This window comes from Lonchura striata, chromosome 2 (genome assembly GCF_050655825.1).
Source record: "Lonchura striata isolate lonStrDom1 chromosome 2, ASM5065582v1, whole genome shotgun sequence".
Lineage (NCBI taxonomy): Eukaryota > Metazoa > Chordata > Aves > Passeriformes > Estrildidae > Lonchura > Lonchura striata.
This window is the reverse complement of record NC_140704.1, coordinates 28,985,237-29,006,319: the sequence shown is the minus strand read 5'-3', so window position 1 is coordinate 29,006,319 and position 21,083 is coordinate 28,985,237. Positions and strand designations below refer to the sequence as shown.

The 21,083-nt window shown below is 35.3% G+C and overlaps 1 protein-coding gene across 1 annotated transcript in view; it reads left to right on the top strand.

The window, feature by feature from the left end:
- Positions 1 to 21,083, top strand: part of AGMO (alkylglycerol monooxygenase) — a 190,537-nt gene that overhangs the window by 137,099 nt on the left and 32,355 nt on the right. The window lies entirely within an intron of this gene.

Below are 21,083 nucleotides of genomic sequence, written 5' to 3'. Positions count from 1 at the left end.
ATTTAGACTAGGAATTTAGGAACCTTTATATATTAGCCTAGCTTCTTAAAAGCACCTTAGTAAGAGTATTGAAATACTGAGAGTCTGAATACACTCTTAGTCATCTAACCAATCTGGTGACAGGTGCATAGAAGTTCAGACTGAACCATGTGCTTGGGTTTAGTGATGGTACATAAAAACTAACAGAACTGAGAATGGTTCAGCCAGGAATGGTAACACAAATAGCATGCTTTTCTACTGGGGAATGCCCTTTAGACTTCACGACTTCACAGGTACTTTACAGATGCAAAATCTGAATAGTATTCCAATTAAAAAAAAAAAAAAAAAGAAAGAAAGAAAAAAAAGAGGAAGCCCTGAAATTATACTTGGCGCATTGTAATTGATAGTATTTTAAAAATAATTTTTTACTTACCCCTACTCCCCAGTCAAATCTACAAACTGTTCATTTTATAAAGTCCCTTTATAAACATATTAAGTTAGAAGGAATCCACAGCTGAGGAACATGTGTTAGCTCAATGTAGCAATGAGAAATATTTAGTTATGCAGTTTGTGCATGTTTTCATTACCAGGTTTCACAATGGACCTCTGCTTCATTTATGCGATTTGTAGTGCACTGTTTTCATGGGACACAAAGGAAAAAGTGTTTGACTGTTTACCATCAACTGAAGCTAATATCACATACAAAACAATAAAAAATGTAGTTGATGACAACATTTGGTTTTGGCCTTGAACTTCTCATGAGAATCATGTTGTAAAAAGGAAAAGTTCACAAATGTTCAAGCAGATTTTTCTATAGAAATCATGACTTTGAGAGTTTAAGATGTGATGTGAAATTTCCTTTGAATTCCTCTGTGTAATCCCTGATAATTATTTTTATACCAGCACAGAACTAAGAAAGCTCTGTCAACCTGGAATTAGAGGACTGCAATGTTCTTATTTGAATGCAAAGTATCAGCTTTCCTTGAAACTTGGCTGTTTTGATTTTATAGGTTTGTGGTCAAGAATGGCATGGGTAATTCCTAGTACTGTCTGCTGGTAGTACACTAATTTATATTCTATGAAAAGTTATGATTTTCAGTCAATGGTCAGAGATCACATTTTAAAAGAAATGAAATTATTCATTGATTCAGAAAAAAAACCGAAGAAGTGTGATTTCTTTAGGAAATTATTGTCTAATTGTCATAATAATAGAGCCCAACTTGCAAATATGGACAAATTCAGCTATTGTACGTTAGCATAAAACGCATCACTGATTTTGGGTAAGGACTGTATAAGATTTATACATGAATGACTTTTCAAAGAACAGTGAGAAATAGTGAGTAACTGAGAAACATAAAAACTTACTATTGTCTTTTCCTTTTGTATCTAAACAGTCTACTTTTCAGACAGAAATGTGAATTTTCACATACTAGCATGTTTACAGTAATTTTTATGTTAGGTACAGAGGTGAATATAGATATATAAAATACTTCAGCTTTCAACTGCATATATAACATATAAGAAGCTTTCATTGTGGAGTAAGAAGCTGTGACGTTATTATTGAAAAGGTCTTTTAGATTATTAAGGTCTTTTCCTGAAGTCAACAATGACAGCCATGCAAAAGAAACTTTTATGAGTTTGCACATATTTAAGTGTAGTTATAGATACTGTAAGAGTGTTATCAAGCTGCAAATGGTTTAGGAAATAATGACAGAAATTATTCCATGACTGTGTTCCAAAATCTTTGTGTGGCTGATTGTTTTGAGATATTTTCCATAACCCTCAGAGAGCTCAGGGTAAGGAAAGGTGAGGCAAGACAAGATATTCTGCTGGTTTCCAGGGCCCTGCTGCTCCAGGACTAGACAGTTTAGGCTGTTTAGTACTTTTATCACTTGGCTCTCTTCCTTGGCTGAACTGCACTAGGGCCACCAGTGTTCACAGCAGGTGAAAGGTAAGATGAGGGAAATGCAGGGAACTTTGGGATTACCCTCTAGCCTTGCACTGCTATCTGCATTAATCAAGAAGTGGGTTGCTATTTTAGCCAGCTGAACTCTTAAGGATTCAAGGACATCTGAACTTCATTGCAAACAGTAAGCAAAATAAGAGACATTATAAAAATAAGTGGGATATTTTCTCTTCATTACTTATATGCCTTTTAGTAAGAGCCCTCACAGACCAAAAACCATCAGTTAAATATTGCTACTGTTTAAAATTCTTTTGCAATCAACTTTTTTTATTTTCTTTTTTCCTTTTTTTTTTTTTTTTCCTGGTAAGTATTAAAAACTAAGAAAAACCTTCAGGTACATGAAGCACAACAAGTTGCAGGGCTTATTATCTTGGTGGAATGTTATGATGGTGTGGCATAGTCAGTGCTATGTCACTTTGGTGCCTTAAGCTAATATGCTTAAGTTTTCTCAGGCTGTACATGGCCCTTACCCTTGTGGGCAAGTCTCTATTTAGTGACAACATTTTAAAAACTGCAAGAAATATTTATTTCAGGAAATTAGTTATTTTAAAACCCTTCACATATTTCATAGTTATTCCAGCAAAAAATCCAACCTTTAATGAAGTCTTTCATCAGATATTTGAAAAGGAGGTCACTGAACAAGGTGCACAGTCCTCTTGTGAGCAGTGATATTGCATCAGTGAATGTGTTTCCCAAGCATTTGTGTCTTCCTTACCCTTATAGAAAACACAAAATCAACTCCTTCCTTATTTTCCCTCCCACTTGAAATTCTCTCCAGAACCTGACTGTAGTAAAACATTTCATTCGCTTGTCCTCTGCCCAGTTCTTTCCCCAACATACCAACAGTGCTATCAGATACTGAGGAGATGGTCCAGTTTCACCCTTGAGATAAATAATACTGAGACAAATATGATGGAGAGCCACAGGTTCATAGAAACAGGATAAGTGAGATGATGGGTTGTGCTCTGAAGGGCACAGAATATCACACAAAACTGATAGAGTTAGTGACCATGGACACTGCACTATATGGCTGAAAGAATCACGTATAAAAAGCATCTAATCCTTCTCCCTTCTCCAGTCAGGGTCAATAACACTTCCTAACTGGCAGATGGATGTCTAATCTATTACAGACACTTTGAACAGTGGTCATTACCCAGGCAATAAGCAATATATTTCAGTATTTAATTGTTCTTGCAATTAAAAATAATTACTAAGCCTGAATTATGCTTGCTATCTCTTTTCCTGTCTAATGTGGATATATTTTTATTCAGTTTGTTTTTCATACAATTACATTAATTTTTATGCTTTACATTTATATATATATTTACATATATCTCTGTTTATAAATAGTTTATTTGACCTTTTGTTACAGCATGTTTCAGGTATTTACTGTGCATTCTATATTGTCTTTGGAATCAGGGAAAATTCAAAATTTGCTGCAAGATACTACTCTTTCTTCCTAATGATGGTTTTGTTGTTTTGCTGTATTGGTGTGATGGGGTTCTTTTAGGATTTACTTCTTTGATACTGGGTTTTTTTAAGGTATTATGACTCCTTAATTCCTTTTCACTTTAGATAAATTTTCCTAAAAACATGCAACCAGTTATGTAAGTTCAATAAAAATTTAATTGCTGAAGTGAAATTCATTGGTTTAATTTCTTTCTTAGTCCTTCTTCCTACCCCAACCCTTCCAATGTCTAAAGATATTATTTAATGATCACTGGACCTCAGTTGTCAAATTATGTTTTGATATTCTCATTGTGTTACTTCTGAAAGTAAGAACCAAATACAGGGGGTCATTCCTTTTTACTGTTTTTATACTTTTTGTCTCAAGAAATCATATTGTAATTAAAAAGTTTAAAAGACAAGCTACGTAGTGGATTTTTTTTTTCCTGAACAAAATGTCATCATAGTTACATTTTGCATTATTACCACAATTCATAGTATGGATTTTGCCAGTTGCTCACAGAAAGCCTCTTACTCAATAAAATAAATGATTAAGCAGCTGAGATATTGGATATGATCTTAAATAATATTGGCTTGGACTTGTCACATCTTGTCAAGTAAGATTGACTCAAAATGGAAATGCAGACTTTTATGAAGATTTGGTATCACATTGAATATTTTTCTAGTCTCCTTGAGAAGAGGCAGTAGATTTTCATATGTTCCAAACATTGGCAGGTTTTTATTTTGTTTTTATTATTTTTAACATTATCTATAAGTTAAATATACAGAGTAGACTAAGTCAAATATTATTCAAAGCAGCTCTATTAGCATGTGATTTTGAACTTAATTATAAATGACATACTATAAGCAGTAAGAACTATTTCACATGAGAATCAATTAATTTGCATTATCAAAAAGTCTGTAAAAATAATTACTAAAGCAAAAATCTTTAAGATTCTGAAGCAGGGGGCAGCAGAAATGCTATAAACCAGGATTTTTTCCAAACCTTCTCAGGCTGAAGTCCAAATGAAATTTTTTTAACCCAGCCAGATTTTCCATACTGAACCAAGGAAATTGCAGCCCAGCAGAGTCCTAGGAGCCTTTGCCTACACTTCATTGCAAGTGGATGTCTGTCTTTTTTCTTTTAATAGTGTCTGTATTAGATACCAACAGAAATGTATGTTAACAGGCTAACAGAAAATAAGATGTGAAAATACTGGAAATGGTGCTTGCGTAACACAATTTATGATGTGGTGTGCATAATGTACAAACTGAGGTTCTGATGCTGCAAAAGTTTACATATGTTATTAACATTATGTAAGTGAGTAATTCCTTGAGGATTTGACTCTGTAAGTCTCACTCAAGTCCCTGTTATTTGAACATGTTTATGACTGACAGTCTCAGCCTGCTTATCAGAAGGAATGAAAGCACAATCAATTTCAAAGATCTGTAGCTACCAAATTGCTGTTTGTTTATTATAATGTTCTTGTAGTAATTTGTTTTCATAGTGCCACAATGTTTTCCTTCATTTGACAGATTCATCTCAGCACACTTAACACATTTGAGTCCATGATTTAGACTTGCTTGTCACTGGTATGCTTTAACCATTAGGCTGAAAATCCCGCATAGTTCCTAACCCAAAATTTAATCATTCTTTCAGTTAGCAGACCTGAAGTTGTCTCATAAAGTCATCAAAATAAGGTAATTGCAATTCCTAGGTCTAGGTGACAAATGGGAGATCATGGGGGAGCAGAAAGAGAAAAAAGAAGGTGGGAAGTCTGTATGCAGCATCACCTCGTAAGTCGATGGTGATGGCCAAAAGGTGTTGAGATGATAAATGGGCACAGACTAACCTGTTCTGCCATGACTGCTGGGGCAGAGGTCAGTCACACCCTAATGACCTGGACAGGGCTATCCAACTGTAATGGGGGAAAACAAAAGAATGAAAACCATTGCTAATGTGGTTGAAAAGGGAACCTGTAAAGAAAGGGGAACCTAAATAACCACAGCTTTGATCACTTACTGCAACTGTTCTGGCTTTTTTAAAGCTTTTAATGTTTATTTATGTAACATTAAGGACTAAAAAAGAAATTCTTTAAATGAAAACCAAATCTGATCCACCAAACATGAGCCAGATTGCTCAGATACATAGCTGCTCCCTGTTGCAGATACTTTTGAAATAATTATCCTGAGAAAGAACAGAGATAGAATTTTACTATGATGTGTAACTGATGAGTGATGACTTATTTAAGTGTAGAAGATGATTTGCAGTTTTGACTATACAAAGGGTGCACTGGAAGTGTTCATATGCCTAAGATAACCACCAGTAAACAAGATTTAAATGAATTTTTTTTTTAGGTCTGGGAGGAGGTGGGTGTATGAGTTTATATATGTGTTCTTTTGAGGGCTTGAGCTATACCAAATGATGAATAGCATAGAAAAATAGTGTAATTTACTGGCCACATGTTCTTGGTAAAAAACTCATTTCAAATACCTAAATTATGGACACTTCTTACCCAGACTTACATTCCAATGGGTGTTGTGAATAAGGTAAAATAATTGCTACTCTTTCAAGTAGGGGCAGTCATAGAGCACAACAGAGCATCAGGAAGCAAGGAGTCTGTAAGATTCCCACTGGGGATGCCTGTGATGGGAGGAAGTCCTTCTGAGAGTGGAACCCTGATCTTGTGTCTCCTACCTATAACTACTGAAACAAAACTCAAGAGAAATTTTAAAGCAACTATCTTTCAAGGTGAGGGAGTACTGGTGTCTGATAACATCTGCCAGATTGCAAACATAAGGGCAGTAGTCCTGCCCTGGTTAGATGCTGATGTGCATGGCTGAAGGTTAAACCTCATTTGGGTCCTTGTGGTAACTCTGAGTATTAGATTGAGATTTTTCTGCATGAGAAAGTTGCAGCCACTGATCTAAGCCTGGTTCAAATCATGATATGATTTTTATACAGTTTGAAATATGTATCTTTACAGCATGATATCAAAGCAGTGTAGCTTTTGCAAATACAGCTTATTCATGGATGAGACAGTGGTCTCTTGCTCTCTCTGACTTTTTTTTTTTTTTGTAAGAGTGGGTTGGTTGGTGTATTGGTTTTTGGGTTTTATTTCCATTCTCTCAATTGTATTATACTGTAGTGACTTGTTAATGAAGAAATTCTTGGGCACACTGACACAATCTGCCCAACTCTCCTCAACTTGTGAACATTTGAGTGCTGAGTCACAGGCACTCCTTTAGTAGAAAGGAATAATTGAGTCAATATACTCATTGCCTAACCACAACAACATTGCCTAAATAAATATATTTATACATATATTTATAAATATATTTAAATAAACAACAACAACAAAAAAAAGGCAGTTTGTCCATTTTCTCTTTCCTGGAGATCTTCTGCTGATCCTCTGCTAATTGCTGGAGGGTCAGAAGCAGTGCCCAGCAGCACAGGCTGTGCTCTTCCCTTGCACCAGCTGTGACACATCAATGTGAACAGTGCCTTTGCAGCAGCTCTGCCATGTCTCATTCAGGGCAAAAACTGAGTTTGTGGAATTGTATTTATAATTTAATTCCTTGAAAACACTTAAAACACATCTTTTCAAGGCATTGGGAAATAGAGTCTGAGGAGCTTCTTAATCTCATTACCAACAGTTTAATAATGTTTATGATAACTCCACAGATTGGTGGGAATAAGGGCTCAGAAATATCTGTGGCTGTGAAAAGCAAGAGGGGCAGATGCTCTGCTAGACTTTTCAGTCCTGCTGCTGGCTTGGTGGCAGGCTGCAGAAAACCTCTGTGTGTGCACAGTCTCACTCCTAGTACTTAGATATGGCTGTTTTGGGCTGTTTTGGTGAGGCTTGAGTGCATTTTAACAGACCCCTTGTCCATGTTGGAGGCAAGTCCATCCTGTGTGAAAAGCAGCTTCAGAGTCACTCTTGATTGTCACTGTGAGCCTGGCAGGAGCTGCATCTGTGCTGTGGGCAGCTCTGAGGCTCCTTGTCAGACACACCCACCCTGCAGGCAGTGAGCCTTTCAGGAGGCTGGAAGTGAAGGTAGAAAACACCTTCACCTGCAGCCCTGTGGGTTGGGGTATGCACCTTGCACATTTTAGGGTCCAAGCAGTGCAAGCACTGAAATAGGAGTTTTATTAACATACTAGTTTTTACTGAATGAATATAATTTAGCTGATGTATTGAGTAAGAGCTGTTGCCTTTACCAATAGGCATTGTGCATAATCTTTCAAATAAATCTTTCCCTTAATATTGTGAATTGGAAATCACTGGAGACTGGGAGAGTCTTCTGGAAAGATATCACTGCATGCTTGCCCTGTACTAGCATTTTTTCTTAGGTATTTGCTTTTGGCCACTGTTGTGAAGTGGATACTGATATAAACAGACTTTTTGATTTTACTAAGTATTTCCTTCATAATAATATCAAGAAATGAACATAACAAAAAACCAACCAAACAAACAACAACAAAAAAAACCAAACCTGTCTGTTTTTTGGTTTTTTTTCAGGTAAATTCATTCCAAAGATGCAAATATTTTATATCATTTTGCATACTATATTGTGTGTTTAGTGTGGTCTTCCCTTCAGTCTACACAAATGCATCAGGCAGTGCTACTACATAAGGGTAATCCTCTAAAGAAAATCTCTTTGAAGTGCTTTTTCTTCTTTTTTCCAAGCTTAAATTATACTTCTCAGACTCTCATATTTATACTGAATTTTTCTCCCTTCTGAAAAGAAATTCCAAATTCCTTCATTCCTTATGTCTAAAGGTACGCTTGAATAAAATAAAAATTAATAAATAGAGTAATCAATTTAGAACTTTATTAGACAACCACACATTACTGTTTTGAGATTTTTGTTTTATTGTAAATTAATTATTTCACTGCTTTGAGTTATCCATGGCAACTTATCTAATCTGTAGATGCACATCGTAGATAAATACAGAGATGCTGAGCTTGATGACTGAAACCTGTATTATTACCCCAGTGTTGCCATTTGAGAAACATGATTTTAATTTTTCTACAGAGTTTTTGTCCAAGAGCAGGCTATCAGATTTTGCTCAGAAAAGAGCATAAACTAGTGAACCCAGTGAGACATGGATTGCACAGTGGATCACACACATAACCATCTGAGATTTCCCTGCCCATGTCCCCAGTCAGTGGAGCTGGGGGTCCCATGGCTGCCTGTAAGATTCCACAGTGCTACTAATTGCAGGAACAATTGTTTCACAAAGAGATGGCACACATCTCAATTTATGCCTATGTTGACAAACCTGTCTCTTCTCTAAATGCTATTTTTGGTAAATCACAGTCACAAAGTACCTGTGTCAAGTCTCTGGAGAGAGCTGATCAAACAAAGCTAATTTTTATTTATTTTTTTTTTTTCTGACTAAGGACATACCAGGTTTCACCTGGACTGAGCTTGCCTCTGTTTTCTGCTCCTCTGCATTTCTCTGTTCCAGATGGTACTCCAGATGGCCAGCATGATGAACTATACCAGATAGGTGACAGTGTTTGTGCTACTCTTCAGTTAGACAATTGGAGTGCTCTCTCAGAGATGTGAAGAGTTTATAATGTAAGGAAGAGACATAAATACATGAACAGAGGGGTCAGGACAGAATGAAGTGATAATATGTGCTTAGGCATATTATTCAAAGTCACTTGACTTTGAATTGAAGCTGTGATAATAATTGCCCTTCAGAACTTTTTTTAAAAAGTATTATTATTGCAAAGTAGAACACAGGATGTACAAAGTTTTTCTGGATCAGGCCTAGAGGAGAAACCATAGAGACACTGAAAGACACTTGATCTGCAGTCTTTTCTTCTCAAATACAGGAGATTTGTGGTTCCAGACTTCAAATGGAGCCCATAAACATGAAAGAGTCTTTCCCTGCTTCAGTGGAGGAAGGATTTTTCTGATGGCATGCTTTTCTGATGTTTTGATATTGTAGGGAACTGTAGTGGCTGATGTGTGTGATTTCTGTGCATGTGTCATTTCCTCAAACTTAATGGCTTTCTTTAACAGCATTCATAATTCCTTCACTTTTTTATAAGTGTCCTCATGTTAAGAAGATGTTTTCAGTCTGACCTATGTAAGAAACAATCATACTGGAGTATAAATTTAACTTTATGCTGAAGGTCTGTTCTGGAACCTGAGGTTTTCTGTTACTGTTTTTCATACTGATGGCAGTAAAAAATGTTGTGATATATATAATTGTGAATGAAAATCACTCTTTATTCAGATCCTAAACTGTATAGGACAGCTCTTATCTACCATTGCTTGTACATACAACATAAAATTACTATTAATGGACTTATTAGTAGGCTGCCTTACATGTATTCTGTTTATAAATGTGCCTTGAAAGTGATGTGTTTTGTTTAAATGGTGCAGGGTAATGTCAGACACACAGACATTGCAATGGATTTATTATTTATTTATGCCTACATTTACTAATAAATGAGACAACATCATCATATAAGTAGTTTTCCAGAAAACTAGTTCTAAAGTAAAAAAGAGACATTATATTTATCATTCTGAATGATAACAAATGAAACATTCACTTTATTTTAATAAGTTAGTACTGTCATGTGCAAACCTCCTTAGATACTTGGATAATAAATAGCTGTCACTTTTGGTTGTGGAATTAGATATGTGGTGATTATATAAAAAATGAATATTCTTCTGCTTCTAAATGTGAAAAGCTGACCTTTTAAAAACACTTTAACAACTTTTAGTGTTATCATAAATCCTACGAGTTCTTTAATGTTGCAGTTTTTTGGTTGCATATATTACACTAGTTCCATGAGGCAACTTTTGTTACAGGGAAATTTGGGCCTGGGGCCAGGTAGAGCTTTGGAGAGCTTTTAAGTTCGAGAGCCTGTTTCACAGCTGGAAAGCTCCCCAAAGTGAAGTGATCCCAGAAGAATATGTTTCCCATTACCCAAATCTCTACCAAATCATGCCTTGTAGCTCTAAAATAATTAAGACTTTGGAAGCCCCAAGAGGTCTTTTTTGATCCATGAATGAAGCTACCCTAGGTTCAAATAACTAAAACCTGACTCCTTCTTAACCAATGAAACACAAAACCCCTCCATTTGTCAATGTAACATAAAGAGAATGCTCAAAAATGTCAGAGCCTTTACACTTTAATGGATTCAACCTCAGGACATGTCAAGAGTTTTGATTGCAATTGTTGGAGATGAGGCTGAGGTGTCTGTGTAAGTCCCCAGGGCAGAAAAATTAATGTTCTATAAAATATGATGTACAAAGACATGTTGCTTTATACTGAAGTTTGAATGATGATGAAATTCATAAAATCAGGAGAAAACCTTCAAGTCTCTGGCACTGCTATTAGTAATACACTCTTTAGCAGAGTAAGAACACTGATTAATTGTAACAAGTGGGCCACTGCTATTACTATAAGAATGAGATAGGGAATAAATGTTAGAAAAGGTCTTAGGAAGCCTTTTCTCTATCTTAGATTAAATTAAAATAATACAGTGCTTTATTAGGACCTGCTTTGGGATTATGAAAAGCAATGCAGTCTCTAGTCTACCCCTGATGTCTGTGACTTCAAAAAGGAGAAAATATTGCCACATGCTAACTTCTGAAAATTTACTCCTGTACTTTTGTGCTTGCTTAGTGATTTGTGGAAAGAAAAAGAAAGTGGGATATGTGAAAGAAAGTGGGATTTAAAAGAAACTGTTGTGAGGGAAGAACTGATGTCACTTGGACATCTGAGAGTTCAAATGTACTCATGAATCAGCCATCCATTTAAATTTAATAACACTCATTTGTAATTGCTGGTGAAATATTAATCCCTCAATTATGGGTACCTACAAAATCTAAAGACTTTAAGTATATTCTTTAAATTGATTTTTTTTTCTGAAACCAGTCTACCGACTAGAATTTCTGATGTTGAACAGGTGGCATTAATATACTATAAGTCTGTGTTTAAATACAGCATAAACCCATAGTAGTTAAAGAATTCATTTAATCAGCAAAGCTGTAAGGAAATTCAGCAAATACAGTAGAAGTATTTACATACCTTCCCTTTAGCGTGTGTATATTTATGGTGGGACTACCTTCTGGATGATGATACTGAAATAAATGAGGTTTAATAAACACTGTTAAATTGGCCAGTGTGCCTCATTTTTGGCCAGATGAAAGTATTCTTTTAGTCCACTGTTCACTGCTTAGACCCTGTTTTGAAAGAAGAGATGCCAGCTGATGAAGATTTTTTGCAAATACTAGTATTTTCATGTCATGCATTGCCAATGTTTCTTCAACTGGCAGCAACTCCAGACACACTGATTTATAGCTAGACTAATCTGGTAGCTGAAGGATTTACAACCTCAGGAGAGACTATTTGAAGCACTTAAAGATTGTCATTAAAAATTCTTCCTTACAATAAAAGTACTCAGAAGTGAACTGCTTTGTCCTCATAGATATAACTAAGCAGCTGTTGCATCTTGAAAGGAGCTTGAACCTGCAAGTGCCATGACATTTTATACATTGCTGAGCAGTACCTAAATCAGCAGAGTTCCCCATCCCTTGGAAGTGTTCAAGGTCAGGTTGGATGGCACTTTGAGCAATCTAATCTAGTGGAAGACATCCCTGTCCGCTAGCAGTTGGGTTGGAAATAGATGATCTCTAAGGTTCCTTCCAAACCAAACCCTTCCAGACTATTATTTTATCTGCTGGTTGTCCTTTCTATGCAAAGTTTCAAACTGAAGCTGCATAAAAAGCAGTGAAGTAGAATTTAGAGTTCTCAAGTCAGTGGTCTGTAGAATCATGGTTGCCCCTTTTTTTTTTTTTTGACATTTATCTCAGTTTTTAAGTCTTTAATTGTATTCTTATTGATTGTATTGACAATCAATACAATATATAATATTGTATATTATATATACAATTATATTGCTGTTATATAATTTCAACAGCAGTGGAACAGTGTTTTCCCTTTTTCAGTATAGATTTTTAGTATAGCAGTTGAAGCATGCAAAACAATGGATGTGGGTGTAAACTCCCTTGGGCTAAGGAGAAAATTGATGTAATCATCCTAAACACCTTATCAAATTACTTTATAATAAATAAATTTTGGAAGGGGGTGCAATGTTGTAAAAGGCTGGTGCAAATATCAGCATCTGCCTCTGCATACATTTTTAGAAAAGGGAATCTTATTGTCTCTTTGAGGCACCCATTATTTTTGGTGTCTCAATTTAGGCTTGAAAACCTGACTCTGAAGACAGACTTGTACTATAAATGATCAGTTAGATCCAGGACTCTTCAGTTGCACTCTAAATTGGAGTGCTTATTCTCTGTGGAGTAAAGGTATTTTTCTGTGAGTGTTGATTGGGGTTCTCTGTTTGGTGTCCTAATCCTTTTGGACATAATTTTTAAAATGCTTATTTTCCATGTACATTTTTAAGACATCTAAGCATCTGTGTAGAGTGGAATCTGGATTACGATTCTGTAGCAGGTGCCTAAAGTTTAGGCATTGTACTGTGGGTCCTGCCCTTGAGCTTGAGACCTAGGGATGCAAAATTCCATGTTCTATTTCCTGTCTTTTGACTCATCTATCTCCATCAAACATATTCTTACTGTTGCTAGAAATGTACAGCACATTGACTGCTGGCAGGTTAGGCTGTCTTTGTCCAATTGTTTAACATATTACCAAGATTTGTACATCAGACTTGGCAGTAGTATTCTTTTGTGCTTATACGTCAGGATTAAATTAAAATGTTCCAGAAGAAATAGTTGCAATAGAATTAGATTTATTGTTGCATTTTCTAATTTTTCTATTATTCACTTTTATAATTGAAGGCCAAATTTTCAGCTGGAGTGAATTCCTTTAATAAATTCCTTTCCTTCCAGAGTTCCCTTAATAAATTTTCCATTTTCTTGAATGCAAAAAGAAATGCATTGATTTGTGCTTTGAGATTGCATGGATTAACTTTGACTTCAGCTTTTCATCTGTTGCATTGATCATATGTAACAAAAGACCTACAGAGACAATATGTTTACAAGGACTGGATGTTAAGTGGGCTGTTTTCTGAACTGTAGATAGCAGCCACTGTCAGCAAACAGCCAATTATATTTTATTTTACTTTAGTGTTGCCACATGGGAAGTCTGACAGTTAAAATCTCTCGTGCTCATTTTTCAGGAACAGTGTGTTATATTTATACCAATACTAGAAATATTTACACATCCAGCTATTGGAAAATAAGAGTGTTTGCTTTTTTTAAAGAAAAAGATGATGGGGTGAGTGGTTCCTGGATGAGAAAAATTAATCATGCTCTCCATGTGATGAGTTAAGAGTCCTAAATTTCTAATTTGAAGATTTATATAAATTATATAGAATGCTGATGAATAACATTCCCAAATAGAGTTGGATTAACATTTTGGTACTTTTTTAATCATGTGGGACAATACTAGAGTTATTTCTTGCTTTAAATTTTGTAATAAGAGGTTCTAATATGTTGTTAAACACAATAATGGTCTGTGGAGAGTCAAGGAAATGGCATATTCTTTGCTTTGTTTCTAGAATAGAAACGGCATGGTTATGAGTAAGTTTATTTAATTTTCTTCTTGCATTTCTTCCGCTTCCTCCTCCATTTAGCCTTTCATACCTACCTGAACAAACACACTTTCACTTCCACAATCAATAACTCATTCTGACTTTCAGCATCATTCATACTCCTTGCACTCCTTTTTAGCAATGCACACTTGCTCACTCTTATAACAAAAAACATGCGCTGTGGTTAGGCACAGAGGTCAGCACTAGTGTTGTGTCACAGGTCAAACAAGATCACTTACATTCTTTATCAGGATCATTTCTTCTCCCTGGGTGGGATGTGAACTTTTCTTTTTCTCAGAGAGGAAACACCACAGATGTTCACCACTCCTTGTTCAGGATTTCTGCTGCATGGTTTGTCATCATTTTTCATGTAAACTTCCAAAACAAGAAGACATGAATCACCCATAACTTATCCTACTTGTTATATTCATTATTCAAACAGCAAAGAAACTGCACACTCTATTTAAATACACTTGTGATGTATGAAAAAGTTAATTCCATATTTTTTAAGTTGCATTTTGAGATACCTCCAGTACTTTCAGGAAATATTTATAAAATGCTGAAAGTGGTTATATCTGGATTTTCATAGAGACATGAGCATTTTTTGTTGCGTATGTTTTTATATTTCTTAATATGACTTGATTTAATATTATAAAATCTCTTTTTCTTTGTTTTTCAAGTCTTGAGCAACATCATAACATTTAAATTAAATTATTCTGATTAAAAATGTTTGCAGCTTTTTTTTATAACTTTTCTCTAGGTAAACAAAGCTATTTTCCCCATTTTCAGCTGTAGAAATGCAGTGTTATCAGTATTTCTTCTTATTATTGTGTTTTATTGAGCCTAAAAGAAAATAGGGTATTAATTATGCTTTCACCACCAAGTATTTATCTTTCGTGGAAGAATGAGGTAACACAGAATAATTCTCTTGGTAATCTTGCCATTCATGACTGAATTTTTTGACAGTATGTGTCAGCAATATCCCACTTCTAGGTAGTTTTACATCATAAGCATTTCCTAGAAAATATGTCAGTCTTTATTCTTTTTTACTCCACACTTGCAGGTTTCTTTTTTCTAAAAAAAAAGATTTAATAAAAAACTAAAAAAACCCAAGCTACCAACAAAATCCACAACAAATCTTTTCTGAGAAGTTTCATCATTTCAGATGCTTTCCTCCACTTTTTAAAAAGCCTGTGTTTTTGTTGCATTTCAAAAACAATAGGTGTTCCTAGCTCTTGTTTCAGAAGGCAGTATTTACTTGTTTTGAGACATCAGTACCGCTACTGGGCCTTTCTGGTTCTCTCTTGAGTGCCTGTGTGATACTGCTCTGGCTCCACCAAAAAGTTGCACAGCGCAACAGAAGCTGCTCTCTAGAGAGAAGTGGTCGGTGCCAAGGACCTCAGTCTACACTGAGCATGTTTTACTTGGGCCTCCTCTGCAGACTGAATGCCCAGCAGCAGCTGGAGAGCATCAGGAGAGCTGCCAGAAGGCCTCTTCCAGTTGTGTTTCACTCCAAAGGAATCCAATTCTAACACTTCAGAGCTGCATTGTGAACCAAAGCTCAGGAAGCAGGGATGACTAAATCAGAGTTTTAGTTTTGAATTATGATCTCAAATAAAACACTGTGGTAAACATCCTTGCACCTTAGAATCTTCCCAGTCAAAATTTGGAACATATACTGAGAACAGAGTTCATTTATTTCTCCCTTGTCAACATCCACCTCATATTCTCGTATGTTCTGTCTCCAGGTTGGTTTGTCCCTTCTTGTACTCAGGCAATGAGGAGCTCAGTTTCTTATGCTCTTTTAAAGGTATCAGATGAGTTGAGGGGTTTGGTTTACATTTTGAGTGAGCCAGTATTTTATGCTTTAACTGTGTATTCCCAGAGAGAACAGGTGAAAAAGGAGAAAGATAAGGATCATGTGAGGCTGACGTTCCATATGGAAAATACCCAGAATGATGGTACAGCTGAGCCCACATCTAAAAATTCCTGACTCATATAATAACAATAATTAGTAAAGCCAGTTCACTGACTTAACAGCACCACCTTATGTTATTATTGTCTTGCAGTAATACCTAGGTTTCTATTAAGTTTCACCACTCCATCATGCTAGAAGGAGTCTGTTTTCCACAGTGCAAGGTTAGCACAGAACTTCATGAGTAGGTAAGACAGAAAGGTCTACCAAAAAAAAAAAAATTTAAAAAATACCCAATTCATTTTAGAAACTATAAAGTAGTTATGTTACAACACATTGGCTAGGTATTGGAACAGGTTAGGGTAGTTGAAATGAATAGTACCAGGCATGCAGTATTTGCATGGATACCTTCTGAAGTTACTCTTTTTGTTCAAACCAGGTAATTTCATGTGTTTCAGGAGTGCTCCATAGTAGAGCAGCTGTCTTGGTGGAATTGGGATTATCAGCTTAGACATAGTTAATGGATATTATCTTTTAAGCAAAGTATCAGCTGTTCTTATATAACCAGTCACTTCACAGGAAATTGCAGATATACCCTGTATGAATTAACTATGATGTTCATACCACTACTATATACCATAATTACTTCACATATATGCTTCCTGAACAAATACCTGTGTATGACTTCCTCTATTGCTTTGCTTTTCTCTAACTTCACCAGAAATTTACAATGGGGTCAAACTTGCCCAATAATGCCATGTTGCACCTGAATGCCACATTTTAAGTGTAAGTCATCAATTTATATTTCAACTTCAAATCTTCTAATATTTTTTTAATCACAAGGTTTAGGGTGTATATGCATATCATTTTTCTCTAGTTTTGAAGAAACTAGTTAATAATATTTTATTTTATTCATAAATGGTTCATAATATTTTTAATACTTTTTTATATACGTCAAAATTTATTGTGGAGATTTGTTAAATGATTAATGCTGGGTAGACTGACAAATCATACATACATAGTGAAAATCTAAGAATTTGTTGATTTCTTTAAATAGATTAACTTACTCAACCATTGAGCACAAATTATAAAATACACATATCTATAGGAGCAGAAGACTTGTCATCACTCTGCCCAACACTTGCATCACATTATAGTACTGAAAAAGCTTACTGACTTATTTCCATGAATTTTGGTGACTTATTTTGGCTGTTATGTAGTCCAATCCTTGCAGAGTTCCAGTACTTAATTTTAAAATTTATGTGCTTTGAAAAATTGTATAAGGCAAGAATTATTCTTTCACTTTTTATGCTGTAGCTCAGATTTACATTTTTAGAGCTTCCATCAACTTTGGCAAAATGAAGATTAGCTTGATCCAACTTCTGAAGCTGGGAGCTAAGCCAAAACTCTGGTAGTCAAGAGATCTGCAAAAGCACGTTGCTGCTCCATTACTGGCCCTATTTTCCAGATTTGTATACACTCCTTTTATTTTCTTGTGTGTATAGGGCTCATATTTTCTTTTTCTCTGAGGCTGGAATCAGATTCTATTTTTACTTAGCATCTTTTGTGCATCACTAAAGGCATTATGAAGCAGTACCCTAAGGCTAGCTCTACTACTCTATTTCATCCTAATTAATAAAACAATCCAAAAGGCTGATGCTTACCAGAAGTAGCCCTTTTTAGTAGTCTTGTCAGCACCTGAGCATTTATTCTGAATGGAAAAAAAGTTTCATAAAATATGCAGATGTACGGTTGAGCCTTAATAACCCAGTTATAATCAGTCAAGGAAGGAATGGTCCAGTTATTCCTCAGATATTTTTTCTGAATCAGTATGTGTAGATTAAGTTTGTCACAGTGTAACTAACTGCTGAAAAGATAAATGCACTGTGAAAATAGATATATCATTAAGAGAATCCTCTTATCTGCTTGTTTCTATACTTGCTCTGCAAGCAGTATTTAAATTAATTTATGAAGATGCACATTTCAAATCCAAAATTTGCAGAGCTCTTACTTACATATATTTTTGAGTATATCTTCTTCATGTTAAATGTTATGAAGCATTTCAGAAATGGCTTTGGAAGACATAGAAAGGCAGTCTATTAATGCAGATAGTTTAACCACAGAAAAATCTGCATTATTTCAGGTAGAGCTATCCACAGAGATATAATGATACAGAGGAGGAAATAGATATTGATTGAATAGATTGATTTTTAATCTTTTAGCTATGTGGGGTTTAGTTTTTGTTTACAATTGAGTGCCATAAAACTTGTTACATGGTGAAATTTCATCTGCAAGATAATATGTAACCTTTGCAATTTGGAGGTTATCAAGGTGTTTTAGGGGTCCTTTTGTAACACATTACAAAAGTAAAATACGGGAAAAGAATGGAAAAGTTGGCAAATGGTCTTGTGGTAGTAATTGAAAAAATACCCAGAAAAAAATATAAATTCATTTAAAAACACACTGAATTAAAAAATCAGAAATGCGTGGTACTCTAATTCTCCTCTTTCAAATTAAATGGCAAAAATGCAGTGTTGTTAACTGTAAAGTATCACATTAAGTCAAAAAAACATGACAGAATTATTGGAAAAGTAGAATGCTATCATTTTGCTTTCTGATATAAGTTAATTAAATATCAGATGCTTTAGAAGAAAGTTTTTTACAAGTTAAATGTTTGGAAAATTTAATATTTTTGTGCTTTAGCATTCTGTTACTAGTTTTTGTTTGGGGTGGGGGATATTTTTCCCTTAGTGTCTAAATATACTTTTGTAACTTTGGAAAAAAACACCGTCCTTTTCACTTTGTTTCTCTTCCCTCACATCACTATCAATGCTCATTTTCAGGGGAAGAAAAAGGAAATTAAAGATGTGGGTGTAGGAAACTTTTGTCACACTTTGCAACACAACAAGACATAAATTGAACTCAAATTACTTCAGCAATTTGTTTCAAATGTTTTCAACTAATCCTCCAAGGCTTTTCCCTTGACACCAGAAGAATTTTCCACTTTTTTAGGTTCATTCTGTTGTCAGTGGCCTACACATGCGTGTGCTTCAGCTTGACAGGTCACAGAAAGTATAGACCAGCCATTCACCTCCAGCTGCCCCTCCATTCAACTTCCTCTGAGCAATATTGGCTTCTGCAACTAAAAACTGCTTTTTACATATAATGAAATTCACAAGTGCATTGGAGGAAATGTGATTTTTTTTTTCTGCCCCCACAATTTCAATAGCAGTTTATTCCTTTAAAAGGCAAATTGAAGAAGGGAATAACTTTGAAAGCAAACTGGAAATATAAAGACAGGAAATGAGTCTGTGACTGTATAACTGAGTTCATAAATGGGTCCTTTTTTGGTATGAAACTGGGCTTTTAAAGTAGAAAAATCACCTACTTAACAAAACCATTCGCTGTTTCAGCACTGCAGGAGCATGAAATAAATCCATGTTTCTTTCTAATATATCATTCAGTCTATCAAACTACTTCCAAATGACCCGAGTTCTAGCAGTGCAGCAGAAGGTTCCATACCTCTGCGGGACAGTGAGTTTTTTAATATAATCCTCTGAATTTCCTTCTTCCTTCAGGTTTACAAAGATGCCTATAAATTGTCCCTTAATCTAAAGGTGGGGCAAGCATACTTTCTCAATTTACAGGCGACAACACTCTAGCTCCCCTCAGAAACCCCCTTCATTTCTTCTGTACAGAGAATTTCTGCATTTTAGTGCGTTCAAGCCTACTCTCCTGTATTAGTCTGTAGAGCATCTGTACATGCTTGTTCTGCATCACAGTTATTCAGAATCAACAAGATTGTCCCTAGTCACTGAATTACGGTGCTGTCAAGTCAAACAGCATTGACAGAACAACTAAATCACTTTATTAGCATGGCATTAAAAAAACCCCAGCCCTTGCCAACAGTTTGGAGTAGCATGCAACCATCATAGACTTCAAATTTCACTCTAGCTTGACTCAATTTCCCAGGTGAAAAATAGAAGTAATCATCTGATTTGTATTCCCTCCTCACCCACTCCCCCAAGTTGGTAAGTAAACGGCATGTACACACAAGGCATGCATATTGTCAAACAGTTTTGTAGGATTTAGATTTAATTTACTAAAAAGAGCATTTCTTTCAAGATTTCCTAGATTTCCTAGCATTTCTTTCAAGATTTTTTTTTTTTACTTTTTGAGAATTTTCTTTCTTTTTCTGAGCTTTAAGAGAAGATGTGCTGAAGTATCTTTACCTATGGAAACACCTTTCCTTGAGAGGTTTGAGGAGAAAGAAACATTACAAATTCTTTTTATGCTGAATGTGAAAAAATCTTAGGAACTTTTGCAGATTTGGGTCATCTCAGATTATGTTGTGCATCAGAAGGTGAAACTGCTGCATAGCAAGTGTACTTTGCAAGCAGATGGAGATTAAAGGACAAAATCAATGTGCACATTAGATGATTAGGGACGATTTGTGGATATACAAAGTGTTTAAAAAATTGATGATGCTGAATGAGGTGGAGATCATTTCGGTGTCCTGTTGAGTCCATGTGGCTGGGGCTAGCAGCTATGATGGATAGCTGGATTCTCTGCAGGTTCAAAGATTCTGCTTTCAGTGGAACCAAGCATAACCAGGGAACTTTAGAAATCTTCTCCTTTTCTGTATTTTTTTTCTCTCTCATTAGAAGCACCCATGTGCTCTAAAAGACTACTTTGTTGCTGTAGTCTAAATGTATCATGATATTACTTTAAAGTATGTGAACTGTAGAGCTCGCACTTAAGATGACTAATAAAACAGAACATCCTGTATGTCAGAAATTTTCATCTTGGTCTTATTTAGCCTAATTAATTTTGTGTTTGTTTGGATTTTTTTTTTTGTTTGTTGGTTTGGTTTGGTTTTTTGGGGAGTTTTTTGTGGTTTTTTTTAATTTTGCAAGGATATATAAAACAGGGAATGATAATCACATTTTCACTCTAGGCAGGGTAACAAAATACACTGCTATCTAAAATTATGATTATATATTGTAAAAGAAGCTATAGAAAAATATTGTGTGGGCAAGAGAGTGGAGGAGGGTGCAGGTGTTCTTTGTATTTTTTTAAATAGTAAAGGTGTTACTCTACTGAGTCATTCTGCTATATATCTCAAAATGGCTGATTTAAAAACTGTATTTGATTTTACATTTATTGATGGTCAGCAAAATCTGTG